Consider the following 17,243-nt stretch of genomic DNA (forward strand, 5'->3'; position numbering starts at 1 on the left):
TCTTCATGAGATAGCTTGGGTCCAGCACGCATGGAGATTGAGTTGTCAGGTCAATGTGGTTTACTTCTGAGCTTCCGCACCCTTCAAGGCAGAAGAAGGCTGCATCTGGAAGCTTCTCTAGTATTAAAAGTATAACCAGTGCAAACTAGGTCCAGGAAGAGCAGTGACCAGGGCTGACCAGCTTCTATCATGCAGACACCAGGGAAATTTTTCAAGATAGGGAACATTAAACAGAATCTTCATAACAATTGTGGAGATTTCTCTCAGTCCTCCTTGAACAAATAATATAAATCAGGCCCCCTAAGAAACCTGATAGTGTTTGAGGTCAGCTGCTTCGGTTTATGAGCCATTTGTTTTCTCAATTGGCACTAATTCCATGCTTCCTTATATTTTATATTATTTTTCTCCCTCCCACTCCCAAATTATGGCATATCTAATTAGGGGTTTTCTTTTATTCTAGACCACTAGTTTTCCTCATATTTGTTATGGAAAAACATTTGCTGGCTATATTCCATCATCTGCACTTTACAAATCATGCTGTTCTGATTCTTCAGATAAGACCGACTTCTATTCCCAGGCACCCCTTCTAGTCCAGGCCACGCAGAAGATGGGGTTAAGCCTGTGGTGTGACCACAGGATAGACAGTCAGTGCTGGCTTTTAGTTGATGCTGCCAAGTGATTCAATGACTAGTGTTTCTTTATGCAGATCCATTCCCCTCCCCCCATTAACACCTGCTTTTCTTCTTAATTTCTTTCTCTTTCTACTACAAAAGAGTACATTGACTCAGTATTCTTGATGGAGTATATGGGCCTGTTCAATGGTCTGTAAAAACACCAATTTCCAGGGTGGGGGATGAATTACCTGGTTAAGATGGGAAGGAGTGTAGGAAAAGGAGGCAGGGAATAAGATATAGCATTACCCTGGAAGTTGAGAGTGATAATTGGGATTTGTTTTGTCCTTAACAGCTGAACATCTTCCCCCTCCCCCCAAAAGAAAAATACTTCCATGTTTCAAAAAGTTTTCGAAGAGTTTTGATAATGTAAGAGAAAAAAATTGCAATCTCTCCCTTCTCAACAAAATATTCCAATTGACCATTTTCTGAAATATTACTGTACCCAGATATCTCATTTAATTCATGCAAAGCAAAGCCCCGTGTCGTGCGAAAGAAGAACATCTGGGGAACTAGACAATGTGGTTCAGTAATTATGTGACCACAAGAAACCCAGCCTGCTCTAACGACCTGCCTATCACCACCACATTGTTTTTTTTAGTTCTTTCCAAGCCCCAGCCTTAGACACCCAAATAGTTGTCCTATTATTAGGCTAAACCCTTTTGTTTATGAAATAAAAGTAGGACAATAAAGACATGGGGTGGAGATGCTGAGAAGCAGAGGACATGGTAACCCAGGAATACCCTTTAACCATACTTTTTTTATAAATGGGGAGGTAGCAAGTCTAAGCTAGCTCTTACAATACATTCTCGGGCAAAAGAAGAAAGAAAAAAAACCACTCTTCATCTGATGTAAAATGTCATGGACAAACAAATGATGATTTAGATTAGCCAGTGCCATGTAATAGAGGAAGAAGGGAGGAAAAATATGAAAACAAGGGGAAGGACAGTCACTATTCCGAGAAATCTCTCTCTCTTGAGATTATTGGTCTAAAACAGGAGGAGACATTTCACTCGAAGGAGCAAATTCCTCTTTGTTTCATTTCTAAGAATACTTTTTCAGTTGGTTCATGACATTTTTTTTTCACAAAATCTTTTTTTTGATTGTTTCCTCTCTTTTCGTTTATTTATTTGTTTGTTCACTTTATAGCCTAACCATAGACCTCCTTCATCCTCTCATCCCAGTCCCACACTCAGACCTCCTTCCTCCAATTTTCCTCATTCCTCCTTTTCAGAGAAGGGGAGGCCTACAAGGGATATCCAACCCACTCTTGGTACCTCAAGTTGCAGCAAGACTAAGTGCATCCTCTCCCACTGAAGCAAAAAAAAAAAAAAAAAAAAAAAAAAAAAAAGGCAAGCCAGCCAAGAGAACGGGATCCAAAGGGTCACAGATGACCCCTATCCTATCGTTAGGGGACCCACATTATGACCCAGCCGCATATCTGATACATGTGTGTAGGCAGGTCTAGGTTCAGCCCACACATGCTCTTTGGCTGGAGGTTCAGTCTCTGTAAGTCCCTGTGGGCCCAGCTGAATTTACTCTGAAGGTTTTTTAGTGGTATCCTTGACCACTATGGTTCCTCCATCTTTTCTCACACTCTTCCACAAAATTCCCTGACAAAAATCTTAATGTATTATTCCTAAGTGCATCCAGCAAGGCTACAGGTAATGCAGTTAAGACGTGCCAATCAGGGCTGGAGAGATGGCTCAGCCATTAAAGACTAGGCTCACAACCAAAAATATAAGACACGGGAATCAGTTGTGTTTCTCTACAAATACAGTGAACAATTGAGAACCAAGCTTTATTACCAACTAAAATACCACTCAAGTATGATAAGCTTAGGTATACATCCTTAAAATCCCGCCAGCCTATACATTAAAAACCACAAGGTATTAACAAGAAATAAGAGGACCTAAATAAGTGGGAAAGTATATCATGTTTATGGATTGGAAATCTTTTATTTTGGTTTGGGGCCTTGTTTTATTCCTTTCCCTTTGCTCCAATGTGACCTCCCCCTTGACTCTGCCATGCCTGTAAATACTCCCCTATTCATTGTGGAAATTAATGATTGCCTCTTCTTAATACTGAACCATGAATAAGATGGCAAGTGCTTTGCTTTCTTGGTACCCAAAGACAATAATTTGGGACCAGCAGATAGATATGAGTGGAGTGTACTCCCTGAAGGTATGACTAACAGTCCAACCACTTTCCAAGAAGCTGTCTCCCATGCGTTAGAACCTTTATTAAATCAGGCCTTCATGAATACCATTACATGGATGACCTATGGCAAGACAAAAGAGAGGACCAAAAACTGACTTTAGAAAACCTTAAACAAGTCATATATGCCCTAAAAGAAAAGCTTTGCAACAGCACAGGATAAGATCCAGTTCCTTCCTCCTGTCACATTCATAGGGACTGAAATTACCTTCTGCTTTGGAAATCTTAACACAGTGAAGATGTGTTACAAAATTCCAATGGTGGGCAAAATATTTTATACATTTAACGCAGTTCTTACCAAAGTCTCAGAAGAATTTTATAAGTGTGTTTAAACTGATTCAAATAACAAAATCGAAGAACTAAATATAATGAACTAAGTGGCTAAAATGATTTTAAAAGAACAAAGCTATACAATCTCATTATCAAATAACATAGTATAAAGATACAGTTTGAAGAGAGCGTGGTACTGGTTGAAAGACTGACACAAAGATCAATGCACAGACGGTGACTTGCTCAGGAATAGATCCAACAAAATAATGAACATTTGATTTTAACAAAACTTTAAAAAAAACAACTCAAAGATGAAAGATAGTATAGATATATCATAATAATCAATTTTATATGTGCAAAAATTGAGCTTCAAATGGACAGAAATGTAAATGTAGTATTTATTATAAGCCTTTGGGAAAAAAAAGAGGAAAATGTTACAAGATGTTGTCAAAGAGTTTTTAGGAATAACACAAAAACCAGTTTGTGAAAGTGTAGGTTGATAAGTTATACCTCATCAAGATGAAAAATTGTTCTGCAGAAACTGTTATCAAGACAAAAATCACAAACCACAGTCTAAAAGGAAATATTTTCAAACAAACCTGAAAACGGTCCTGACATAAACCTGACACGTGTGTGTTTGTGTGTGTGTGTGTGTGTGTGCGTGTGTGTGTATTCTGTACTGTGTAATCGTGTCCACTTGATTGGATGTGTACTCACCATGCAAATATCTCTGTTTCTACACTAGGTCCGTTAAGGTGTGAAAACCCTCTTAATATATGGGTTGTCCTGTGCCATTGGCTGAAGTCCCAGACTAAATAAAAAGAAGAGTGAGCTGAGCATGAACACTGAGCACTCTTTGAGTGTGAATAGGGTATGACCAGCATCTTCACACTCCAGTTGCCGTAACTTCCATGCAGTGATGGGCTGTAGATCCTAAAGCCCTGAGCCAACAAAGCAAGCCCTTTAAGTTGCTTTTGTCCCATCAACAACGAAGACAATTAGCACACCATCCCATCCTGCTTTGCCTAGGTTTTTCCACTGCCTATATATCATCCTTGTCTACCTGGCTTTTGTTCCATATGTAATTTTGGGTTTTGTTCTCACTGGTTTTTTGTTTTTGTTTTTGTTTTTGTTTTTTGCTTTCTTTTCCCATATTCTTCATTCTATTTTTTTTTTACTTTTATTATTAATTTATTCTTGTTACATCTCAATGGTTATCCCATCCCTTGTGTCCTCTCATTCTTCCCCCCCCTCCCCTTTTCCTCTTATTCCCCTCCCCTATGACTGTTCCTGAGGGGGATTACCTCCCCCTATATATTCTCATAGGGTATCAAGTGTCTTCTCGGTAACCTGCTGTCCTTCCTCTGAGTGCCACCAGGTCTCCCCCTCCAGGGGACATGGTCAAATGTGAGGCACCAGAGTACGTGAGAAAGTCATATCCCACTCTCCACGCAACTGTGGAGAATGTTCTGACCATTGGCTAGATCTGGGTAGGGGTTTAAAGTTTACCGCCTGTATTGTCCTTGGCTGGTGCCTTAGTTTGAGCGGGACCCCTGGGCCCAAATCTGCCTAAAGACATTGAAAGTTCAGTTCTGAACTTCATTCTATTTTTATGAAAAAAGAAAGAAAGAAAGAAAGAAAATAATCAGAAGACAAAAGACTTGGGGATCACCAAGATTGTAAAGCGATGTAGGTTAATAGGAAAAAAGAAAAATAGTTCCTTCCACTTGGGGACTTCATGAGCTTCATATATGCATCATCTGTGATGGGCAATAGTGTCAAGAGATGATGTTAAAACAACTTCTGGAAGCATGTCCCAGGGCTAGTATATACATAGCTCTACTTCTTATCACTTCCTTGGAAATTGTAAAGAATAAAAAATACAAGTTGATTTTAATCAACTTGGTTTTTGTGTTTTATTATGGAAATTTCTGAAGGACCTACAGATTCAGTCATTTCTCTGGTTTTTTTTTTTTTTATTGCTTAGTGTATTATATTAAATTCAAACTCATAAATCAAAATAATCAGAATATCCATTCAGCTAAAAGTCAGTCTCATTGGAGATAAATAACCTTTTGAAAATGAGAAATGTCCAATAGCGCTAACCCATAAGGAATATACAATGAAGTCATCATTAATTCATCAGCCACATAATTGGAAAATGCGTTTAATTAGTTATTTATGGACCATAAAGAAAGAAGCCTGCTGGTTATAATCCTGGTCTTCATGTCTTGCACTTTGTTTCATTTCTCAAAAGTGATTTTTAAAGCATCTCCAGGAAGAACAACACAAGATCAAGCCAGTCAAAATCCTAGTACGGAGTGGGAGAGACTGGTGCTTTCTCACCTCTCATTACAGAGTCACTGACAGCTGAGGTCTTTTGAGGGATGAAGAGTCAGCGTTCTTTCAAAGGTCTGGTCCCTGCTAGGTTAACCATGTTCCAGTGCAGTGGTTTTTAACCTATGGGCTGTGGCCCCTTTCGGGGGGAGGGGGAGGCAGATGTCAAATAGCTAAGACCATCTACATATCAGATATTTACATTACAATCCCCAGCAGCAGCAAAACTACAGTTACAAAGAGGCAACAAAAGTAATTTTATGGTTGGGGGAGGTCAGCACAACATGAGGAACTATATGAAAGGGTCGCCGCAGCCTTAGGAAGGTTGAGAACACTGCTCTAGTGTCTCGCTCCATATCCTAAAGTACGTGCATGGCAAGTACAGACTGGACTGGGTGGATTATTTTGAAAAAGAAAAACGATTGTAGATTCTCTTACAAGAAAATCTTCATTAGCCTTGAGTAGTAGTTTCTGTAATAATCTCCATCTGTTGTAAAGAGAAAGTTCCTTGGTGCAGAGAAAGAACTACACTGATCTGCAGGTAAACAGACAAAGCTTTAGAGGTCGGTTTCAGCTCTGGGCTCCTGTGTCTGAACTGAATGTCTTCAGTGGCAGCGCCCTACCTTCTTCTACCTCTAGGGACAGCCAAGAACGACGGCAAGAGTCTGCAATGATTGGGGACTCTTGGACAACGCTGACCAACAACACAGAGAAGGACTCCTCAAGCCCTACTGTTGGGGTTTTGTTAAACAACTCCAAAACCTAAAAGCTCAGGAACGATTGCAGAAGATGGGCCAGGCACAAAGACAGTAAGTTTGCTGTGAGACCGTATATATACTAGTATTGTCAGAAGCCACACATGGGGTCTCAACGACATGACTGCGGAAACATGAGCTGACCAAGGACAATGACAGACATACTGAAAGTGGGTGGGAATGGGGCACAGGACCTCAACCATATACAAAGAGCTACAGGCAACTAAGGAATGCTGCGACTGGGAGAAAGATTCCTTCCCAATACCACATTGCCAGCCCTGAAAACATACATACAATTAATGTGTAGACTAAGCAGGAATATTGGGACACCCTTACACTCTTTCTCCCTTTACTTCCTCACTACGATGAGGTGAGTAACCCCATACCCTGAACTTTATGACACAATATTCCACCTTGCCACTGACCCACCAAATAAGCATCATGAGCACACACCCCCGAAACCCTGAGCCCAAACAGATACTTCATCCTTATAAGTTGGTTGACTCCGGTGCTCTGTCACAAGAATGGATCGCTGACGGACAGATCCCACAGATGGAAGTTTCGACACACACACTGGCCCTGTTCATCTTCCCTAGCACGAAAAGAGTGCGTCCGTGGTCTCTAGGCCACATTATCTTCAGCTGCACCGTGTTCTTCAGACTAATTACAGCATTTCTGCTAAAAGGCATCGCTAAATTTAAAATGTTTCAAACCACATGTTTGTGACAGACTAAAACGTTCTGGCCCAGAAAAACTGTGTTCTCTATTGACGTGCCATAAGCACTGGCCTTGCCTGTACCCAATTTAGACATCAGAAACGTGTTCCATTTGTGCTGTGTTTATCCATTATGACCATTCAGTTTCCCCACACACTCTCCCAATTATCTCCCAATTCAATCCATTTACCCTGTCTTTGCTACCATAAATATGTCACCTATAGCATTTACCTGCACTTGGGTGGAACTTTCAAGGACCTCTCACAGGCTCTGTGATTCATTTATTTTTCCCTCTTCCTGTTCAATTTTGTACTTACTGCTCATCACAGAAATGGACGCCGAGGCTGCAGACAAATGCACTGGCAGGAACCTAATGACACAATTGGCCATTTAGCCCTGAAAAAACATAATAATGGCTGCAAAATGGATCTGGGCCACAGGGCAGAAGCTATACTTTAACTTCTTTCAGCCGAGCACCTGCTACAGGGCTGGTGTGGTGACAAACTGCATCACGAAGAGATGCCCTAGGTCTGTGTGCCACTTGCCGTCCTGTTATTCTTGATAACAGCGGTGCTTTCCAGTGGAACAATGTTTCTCCTGCTGCAGATCAAAAGGATTTAGAAAAATGATCTATCATCCTATTTGAGAGGCCAATAAAGTAATCATTCAATTTCCCTCTGTTGTTGGGACTTTGAGAGATAATATTAATTGCCATTACCAGTCGTCGCTGGACAGCAGTGGAATTAGTGTTTTTAAATTACAATAATGCACATCTGTCTTGTTTTGTACAAAAATTATCCTGCTCTGATATTTGGAAAGAGGGTATTGTCTGATCGCTCTGACTTACACACATTTTTCTCACACATCTCAGGACATTCCTAACTTTCTCCTTTTACGATGACTATTTGGCATAATGATTCTGAAGGCTGACATTTAATTTATTTATCTTTTATGACACCTATAATACCCTGTATATATATATATATATCCATATATATAACCATCGGGACAACTCCAGGACTTACCAATATAAACAGGATTATTTTACACTATGGAAAATAATTCGTTTGGTAATAATTAAAAACCTGATAAGAGAACTATCAAATAAGAATCTTATAAAAAGGCAAACTCTTGGGAAACATGAGCTTCATATGAAAAGGATCCCTCTTGATGTGGCCACCTGGGTCCAATAGATGAGTTGCTGATATCTCCACAAGGGCTAGACAAGAGGCAGCCCTAAGCAGCTGTTGTGGTTGATAAAACACATGCTAGCATTCACCAGCTGAGATCATTGGAAACCAGATGGAAGCAAGGACTAGTTAAGTACTAGTTTGTATGCCTCTCCTCATTAAGTACTAGTTTTGCATGTTTGCCACTCTGAAATTGAATTTGGTCTATGCAGCAATGTCTGTCTATAGTCTTTCTGTAACTTGCAGTGACTAGTAGATGAAAGAGGATGAAATTGGAAGGGCTTAAGAGGGATCTGATTTCCCAATGAGGATGGTAGCCCTGACCATCACACACCACACTCTGGAAGTTACCTGGGACCATTCCAAAAATAAGCAAGAGGTGTCAAGGATGAAAATACAGAGGTAAAAGGTTGGGTCCCCAAGAACTATGACACCAACTTTTCAGCCCTGAGCTTGCCATCTCTAGATCTCTCATAGGGGGAAACAATTATGGTGTGTGTGTGTGTGTGTGTGTGAGAGAGAGAGAGAGAGAGAGAGAGAGACGCATGTTTGTGAATATGTGAGTATAGATGATGCACATGGCCATGCATGCACTTGTGGAGACCAGAAACTGACAGTGGGCATCTTCTTCTATTACTTTCCACTTTATGTTCTGAGACCGGCTCTCTCATAAAACCTAGAATTTGATGTTTCAGCTAGACTGGCTTCCAAGCGACGCCCCTGTCCCCACTGCCCTTGACACTGGGTTTGTAGATGTATAGCACCACTTCTGGATTTTCCTGGTGCTAAGGATCTCAACTCAGCTCCTCCTCCTTGTGCGGCTCAGCATCTGCGAAGCTATCTCCTCAATCCCAGAACACTGAATCTTTTTCATATCATAGTTATTTAGGTGTTTCTGTTCAAAGACTTCTGCCAACACTGACGTTGGCCAATCAGTCATTATACTTTGGATATTGTACGTATCTTGGACTGTGACTTACATAGCAGAAACCAAAGCCTTGTTGCCCCATTTTAAAACTAATTTTAAGTAATGAAACTAACAGTGAACAAATTAATTATTAAAAAATGCTTTGAGAAATACTCATGCACTTAAATGGCTTTCTATAGTTCTTTCAGGGTGCTGGTTTCTATATGATTTTATTATTATTCACAAAATTAAAAGGTCCTTGAAAGAAAGATAAGGTGTTTAATTAAAAATGTTGTAATCTATAGGAAATTTTCACTGTGGCATGATCATACTCAAGCTTTCCTGAGATGCTGCCGGACTCTTCTAAAGAGAGGTCACCTTGAGGCTCTGTGTGCTGCCTACTCTCCATCCTATAGATTTGATGTACCTGCCAAACCACAGGGCTGTTGCTGCACACATCCCTCTCCCACACCATTGACATTATTGGTCCTGGGTAATCACTGAGATGTTTTCTGTTGCTGTTAATTAGTTTTGCTTATTTGGAAATGTTCAGTTAAGTAGAATCATAGAGTGCTTTGTCCTTTTGCATTGTCTTTTATCATTTATCATGATATTTTTCTGAGCTTCAGCTAGGGATTTGAGTGTATTCAAGTCCATTTCTTTTGATTCTAATCTAAATAGCATTTACTATAAATAACTGTAGCTATCTAAAAAATGACTAAGGAAGTAACCGCTCCACATCTGGAAAAAGTCTAGTAGTAGGGTTAGTCCTTTCATTTTAATCCAGCAAAACCAACTCTCTTGACCTCGGAAGCTCATTCATCTTTATTGCTGTGTAGTATCGTGCAAAGGAATTGGAACCAGGATATTGATGCCAGCACTGCCATCATCCTACCCAGGAAGAAGAGCAAGTTAAATACCTGTCAACAGATAATCAAATAAAAATGTGCACATTCAAAGGAATGCTACTCAGCCTTCAAAGGCAGAAGAATCTACAGTATGTGACGCAATAGCTGAAATTTGAGCACGTTGTGCTAAATTGCCAGGCTTCATTTACACGAGGTCTTTGGAATAGTCAAAATCACAGAACCTAAAGATGCAATGCTGGTTTTGTCCATTGAGGCAACAGAAAAGTGAGGAAATGTTTGTTGTGTTGGTAATGTTGACTGTCAGCTTGAACTAGAGCCAGCATGAGCTTAGCCTCTAAGCACACTTGTAAGAGATCTTCTTGCTTAAGTTAATTAAAATGGAAAAACCACCTTCTAGTGATGGGGTCCACATGTAAGGAAACCCCAAGGGAAAGCCTCTTGCTTTCTGCCTGCTTGTCTTCACATCTGCTGATGAAGCCATCTACCTTGGTTTTGTCATCATTGTTGATGAAGACGAAGATGACGATGTCATCCTTTGTTGACTTCAGAATCCGGCCTTCTAATGTGGACTGAAATCCAGTGGCTCCCTAAGAATCTTTGAAGCCGTTGACACCAGATTGAGATTGCTGAACCACCCAGCTGCTTTCAGGGTCTCAGCCTTTCCAGTTGGACTACCCACACTGCAGTACATAGGTCAATCTAATGTTAATCTCTGTGTAATATGGATTTATTCTCTCAGTTCTGTTCCTATAGAGAACCCTGGCTACTACACCAATGAATGAACACAGATTTCTAGTTAAGCAAGATGAATAAATTCAAGATACATGCTGTACAGCACTGTACCTACTGTTAACAGTAATGTACAGCACGTTGAGTTAAAAATGTTCTTGACTCAAAAAATTAAAGCATAAATACCTGATAATTTAATTCTTCACTCATGGATTGACTGATGTGTTTTCAGTTTTTGACTAATTTAAATAAAACTAATATGAATATTAGTATTTGTATGCTATTGATGTATGCTTTCTGGAAAGTTAACATCTAGTAATAGAATTTCTTGGTTACCTAATATTTTTCCCGAAAACTTCCAATTATTTTCTAAACTAAGTGTTCTATTTACAACATAAAGGAATAGGGATTCTTATACCCTCACAGCCTTAGAAATGTTTGTTTCTGTCTATTCCTGACATCAAAATGCTGTGTGTGTACTGGTGATTCATTATATTTTTCTGGTCACTTATTAATGGTTACTGTATATCTATGTCCAATTGGCCATTCATAATTTTTTTATGAAATGCATCGCTCAAAATGTTGTTCATCTTTAATTCATTTGCCTCATTCTTATTTACTTCTCAGGGATTTTTCTGTATTCTAGACATAAGGCTTCATTCTAAACAGCATTTACTCCTTACCTCTTCAGTTTCAATGATCACTTCTCCAATGTCCATTATGTTAAGCCTATTCTGTAAAACTGTAAATACAGGAATCTACTTTTTCAGTGGCAGAATTCCACATGTTTAAATGACCTCCCACTCTTCTACATGTTATGTTTCCAGGTTAAACTAAATTCTATAATCGAGCCCTTGAACCGCTCTTTCAACGCCATTGGTGTTTCCATCATCTCTGTCAATTCTGGCCTGATTATCGTGCCTAAATTTGCTTCTTTCATCTCTCCTTGTGGGTCGGCACTATGTTCTGCATCCCCGTGTTTCTGAAGATCTGAAACTTTAAAGCAGTTGTTCTCAGCCCGCGGTTCCTTTGGGGTCAAACAACCCCTTCACAGAGGTCGCCTTCAACACAGATATTTACATCATGGTTCATAACAGCAACAATGAAAACAATTATATGGTTGGAGTCACCACACAATGAGGAACTGTATTAAAGGGTCGCAGCAATATAAAGTGTGAGAACACTGCTTTAAAGTATCTGAACTGTTCAGTGGGTTAAACTGAAAGGATGGGCTTGTACATTTGTGTCTCAGCTTGCGTTAGAGGAGTGGTCGTGCACTGCTGAAGTTTGACCTTAGGGAGTCTCTGCTGAAGTCTCCATGTATCCAGCCAGTGTCTCTTTCCTGACTGGTTAACACTAGACTGTTTCCCAGCCCCATAGAAACTTTGGTAACTGATCTACTTGCAGGATGCCAGGTCTCTTCTCGTTTCCAAGTGTCACCCTGTGTAGAAACTTGACTTAGTTTAAATCCTAAGCTCAAAGAACCCTCTTTTTTCCCCAAGCAGCTCCCCCCTCCCTTTTTTGACTTTGGCTCACTACTTCCAGCTGCCTCAACTTTCACTCTGATCTGTCATTCAATTCAGAGGTCCTGCTCTGCTTCTGTCTCTCTGAGTGAGGGAGAACACCTTCAGATGGAAAACCTGATGTGCCTGAGGTCTTAACTAGGTTGTCTCCTGAAAGGAGATACCATCCTGCTTATGGCTTATATCTAAACACAGGTGCTTAGATTTTTCCAGATTTCTAGTTACTTATACTTGGGAAAAAAGCCATTTCTAGTCATACCTCTGTGACTAGAAGCACATTTGTCTGAGAGGAATCAGTATCCTGCATATGACTGTGCTGTGAGGGTTACTGTGACTAGGGCAGTTGTGTTGTGTGAAGAAGGTGGAAACAGGTGAAAAGAAAATTTGAAGATGACTTGGTGGCCAAGTTTCCTCCAAAGAAAGGACTTTTAAAGGCCATGTACATTTGCTTCTGATAACCTTTACTGACCAGCAATACCATCACGAACAATATACAATGGTGGCAGTATATATGCAATTATAAAGATGATGCAGCCAGTTCAGAGGACAGAAATGAGAGGAGAAATGAACTAGAAAACAAAATAAAACAAGGACACTTCTTTAATAGGGATAGTACTAGGATAAGCTAAGTATGTGAAGATGTGCTTATGAAAGTACTTTCAAGTGAAAAACAACCTCCAAATAGTCCAGCTGCCTCCAGTGGGGAAACGCCCAAAGCCTGACTTGAATGTGCATAAGTCAAGCCAATCTCTGCATGGATCACCAGGTTAAACTAAATTCTATAACTAACATTGTGTATCTACTCCATAGGTGTATTAATATCTGCTAAGGCTCCTTGAAAATAACAATGCATTCACAGTCATTCTGGATACAATTTTTTAAAAAGATTTATTTATTTATTATTATGTATACAGTATTGTGCCTGCATGTACACCTGCAGGCCAGAAGAGGGCGTCATATCACATTATAGATGGTTGTGAGCCACCATGTGGTTGCTGGGAATTGAACTCAGGACCTCTGGAAGAGCAGATAGTGCTCTTAATCTCTGAGCCATCTCTCCAGCCCCCTGGATGCCATTATTAAGCCATGTATTGTGGAGCAAAAGTCAAGTGAAATCTCTATTCGAATTCCCAATGGCTTTCTATCAAAACAATACTGTAATTAAATTAAAATCTATAAATAAAGTGTGCGTCCTATGTTTCAAACATAACCTTTGCCCAATTAAACTTGTCTAACCCAGAGGTGACATCCAATGATACTATTTTATACTTAGATTTTCTATTTTAATAAGACACCAACAGGACTGGCAGATGTTGCAATATACAAGTAAATGTGTTCCAGGCCATAAATCTGCAACGAGACAGTCAGGACATCATGAAGAAAATGTGCCTCGTTCACTCCAAGGTAATCAGAACATCTAAGATTTTATGACTAATTATAGATGCATACAGATATTCATGGTCTAGCAGAACTAGCATCATGTAACACAATTCACAAGGACATTAACCTTGTATATTATTGTATAACTGAGAGAACATTTCAGCATCATGAATATTTTATATTTCACATACCAGACGGTTATATGACTGGCTGAAAAATAGAATAAAACCCACCACCTATTCTGGTCAAAACTGGGCCACACATTGCATGTATCAGCTCAAGAACATGATTTAATATCTTTATAGACATGAGCCTCTCTGTTTCTAAATTGATTTCATTACGTGGACTTTCAAACAAAAGATAGTTCTGGGGAAGCAAATAGCCAATGTGTGTTGAAAGGAAAACTATTTCTTTTTCTCTCTAAAAAGGGACATTTATCACACACAGTAAAAAAAAAAAAAAAAAATTCAATATCTTCGGATACCTATTTCATATTTGAGTTTCACATCTACCGGACATTTTATTGAATTTTCTGACAATTGTATTCATGCTAACAGAGCATTCTGAAGACACCCAGCCTCCTTACCCCTGCTGAGCCTCCTGCTCTCCTAAGTAGTTCTGCCACACTTTCATGTCATTTTTGTGTACAGTTCTTCTACAGGTAGCCCCACTTACAGTGTTCATAATTGCATTGGCCATGTCATATCCTGAAGGCAGCAGAAAAAACAATTACACAATTCAATACAATGGTCGCCATACAGACTTCCTCCAGGGACGCTAGACTGAAAAGTTAATGCTGAAGAAAGAAGCAAAACCCGGCACTAAGCTCTTTCATTTTTTAAAAGAAAAACAGGAGCCATCTATCATTCTTATTTCTATCCAGCAAATGCAAATTCTATGGCTTAACAGATAGCCATAAAATTATGCAGAGAAGCTCCACATAGCTGGATGATTGAGTTTAAAATTAAATGCCAGGCTTATAAAATCATTTATTGCAAAACAGAAAAGATTAATTTCTCTTTGTATGTATCTGTGTGTTGATGAGGGGGAGGGGGATGTGCACCTATGTGTACATATGTGCAGGGCCAGAGGTTAGTCTTCGGTGACTTTTTTCAATTGTTCCCACCTTGGTCTTTGTAGAAGGATCTCCAGATGAGCCTGGAGCTCCATTGGGTGGATCACTGGTAGCTGAGCCCCAGAGCTACCCCCTGGTTTGGCTTCCCAGAACTAGCATCAACTGTACCCAGCCTTTTCGGTAGGCACTGGGCATTGAACCCAAGTCCATTTGCTGGCATACCAATTACTTCCACTGACCGAGCAACTTTCCGAGCCCCAAGCTTCATTTCTTAGAGCAAAAATACTCTTAAAATAATATTCTAGTTTTCGGTTCACTTAATAATTGCTTTCTGTTTTCAAGTGCTCATAGTGGCTAAGGCCATCCTTCAAATAAGACCATTGACCTACTTGCTGTAAGATAAAATTTTTATTAATTGTATAAATATAGAAAAAGTAGGCATATTATATAACATTTTTAAAAGAAATTATTCATTTTGAGAAATATTATTTTTGTTTTCCTAATCTCCCAGCACAATAGTAGTATATGACAGGTTCTTAATACAGTGTTTGCAGAAATAAATGCTAAGCAATGAAATCTTCTGTAAGACATAAAGATCAAATAAATTTCAGAAATTTGTAACTCACCCTGGCAGAGCATGCAGCTTACTTTTAACATTTTTTTTAAGTATTCCAACCTAGTGTTTCTTCTTGCCCTACACAGTACCTTCATTTTTATCTAAATATCAAAAATGAAAATTATAAAGTAGGACTCATACTCCAAAGTTCAAATTAAACCTAAGAATGGATCCTTTTAAATGAGGTGACAAATTGTACACAAGATGGTGCACTCTCTGAGCATTTTGCACAGGCTGCGAGTCATTATTAGTGTATTTCACACACTAAATCATTGGGTTGAATCGACATGGAACCGAGCCTACTTTTCCCTCTGTTCTATTACGAGCATGTTCAGCCATCACTGGTTATTTAAAGCTGTCTTCAATCTGATTGGGTACTCAGATGCTTCTATCTGTCTGCAGATAACTATAGCCAGACAGGAGGACGGGCCCTTGAACGTTGTGCCTAATTGAGTGATCTCAAATCTATACTAGAAAGGTTTTTCCACAGAGCCTATGCAGACAGTGTTGTCTGACACCAAATGGTGACATAAATAAATCTCTGGGTTCATTGCTGAATGTGGCTCAGCTCCCCCTTAAGGGAAGCTGGGGCGCCTCCACAGCCCCTCAGATGTGTGCAGTGCAATCCTCATTGCTAGAAACCTGATGCTTCTTTTTCACTCTGTGTCTCCATGGCAGTAAGATAAAGTCAATAGTCATGAGATCGGTGTAGGAATTACTCCCAATAAAGGGGGAAAAAACCTGTCTAACAAGAACTTTGATTTCCCAGGAAACAGTGTAAACATCGTTTGTCATTGGTATTATGAGACTTTCGACTTGCTGGAACCGCTGTCTCCAGGATCCATGCTGCTTGCCCATCCTTTCCACGGGGGCAAGATTTTCCTATTTGATATTTGAGATATGCTAACGTGAAGGTTTATGGTTTCTAACCAAACAGTCCTGGAAGGTAGGATAAAATATTACTCATTATTCTACTTCTTTAAAGGAGTTAGGCTCTTGGCTGCCATTTTAATGCTATTAATTCGAAACCCAGGAGAGCCAATTTCCGGCCAGACACTGCTTTTGAGTGTGGCATCTAATCATTGCTCTAAGCTCTCTGAGAGTACCCAACTACAAAGTCTTGGGTGCATGTTTCTAAATATAAATTCTGACAAGATCATCTGAATCAAGAAATACCTAGAGGGATTGATGAGAATGAAGTAGGTGGCTCCTCTGGCTTTGGTCATCAGATTTTGTTTGAAATATTTTTTCTGAGATCCAAGATGAGATGAGATCAGGCACATTCATGGTGGTATGACCATAGACGGCTTGAAACATTTTCATACATTTACTTATTCACTTTACATCCTAAATGGAGCTCTCTCTACCTTCTCCTCCAGGTCCCATCTTCCTACTCTCTTCCTCCTTATCCCCTCCCCTTCTTCTCAGAAAAGGGGAGCCCCCTCACCCCTCTATCAACCCACCCTAGTTCATCCTCTTCCACTGCGGTCAGGAAAGGCATTCCCGCCAGGAGGAAGTGATCTGAAATCAGGCAACGGAATCCATGTCAGGGACAGCGCCTATCCTCCACTTGCTAGGAGACCCACATGAAGACCAAGCTGCACATCAGTTACCTATGTGTAGGGGGCCTAGGTCCAGACCATGCCTGCTCTTTGGTTGGTGCTTCAATCTCCTTAAGCCCCCACGGGCCTAAGTTAGTTGATTCTGTTGGTCTCCTTGTGGAGTTCTTGTCCCCTCCAGGTCCTTCTAACCTTCCCCTGCACATTTCCACAAGACTCCTTGAGCTCTGCCTAATGTTTGACTGTGACTCTCAGCATCTGTTTCTATCCGTTACTGGGTGGGGTCACTCAAAAGGCAGCTATGCTAGGCTCCTGTCTGCCAGAATAGCAGAGTATTGGCTATCTCTCATGGGGTGGGCCTCAGGTTGGGCCAGTCATTGGTTGGACAGTCCCTTAATCTCTGTTTCATCTTTATCCCTACACTTCTTG

This window comes from Acomys russatus, chromosome 30 (genome assembly GCF_903995435.1).
Source record: "Acomys russatus chromosome 30, mAcoRus1.1, whole genome shotgun sequence".
Classification (NCBI taxonomy): domain Eukaryota; kingdom Metazoa; phylum Chordata; class Mammalia; order Rodentia; family Muridae; genus Acomys; species Acomys russatus.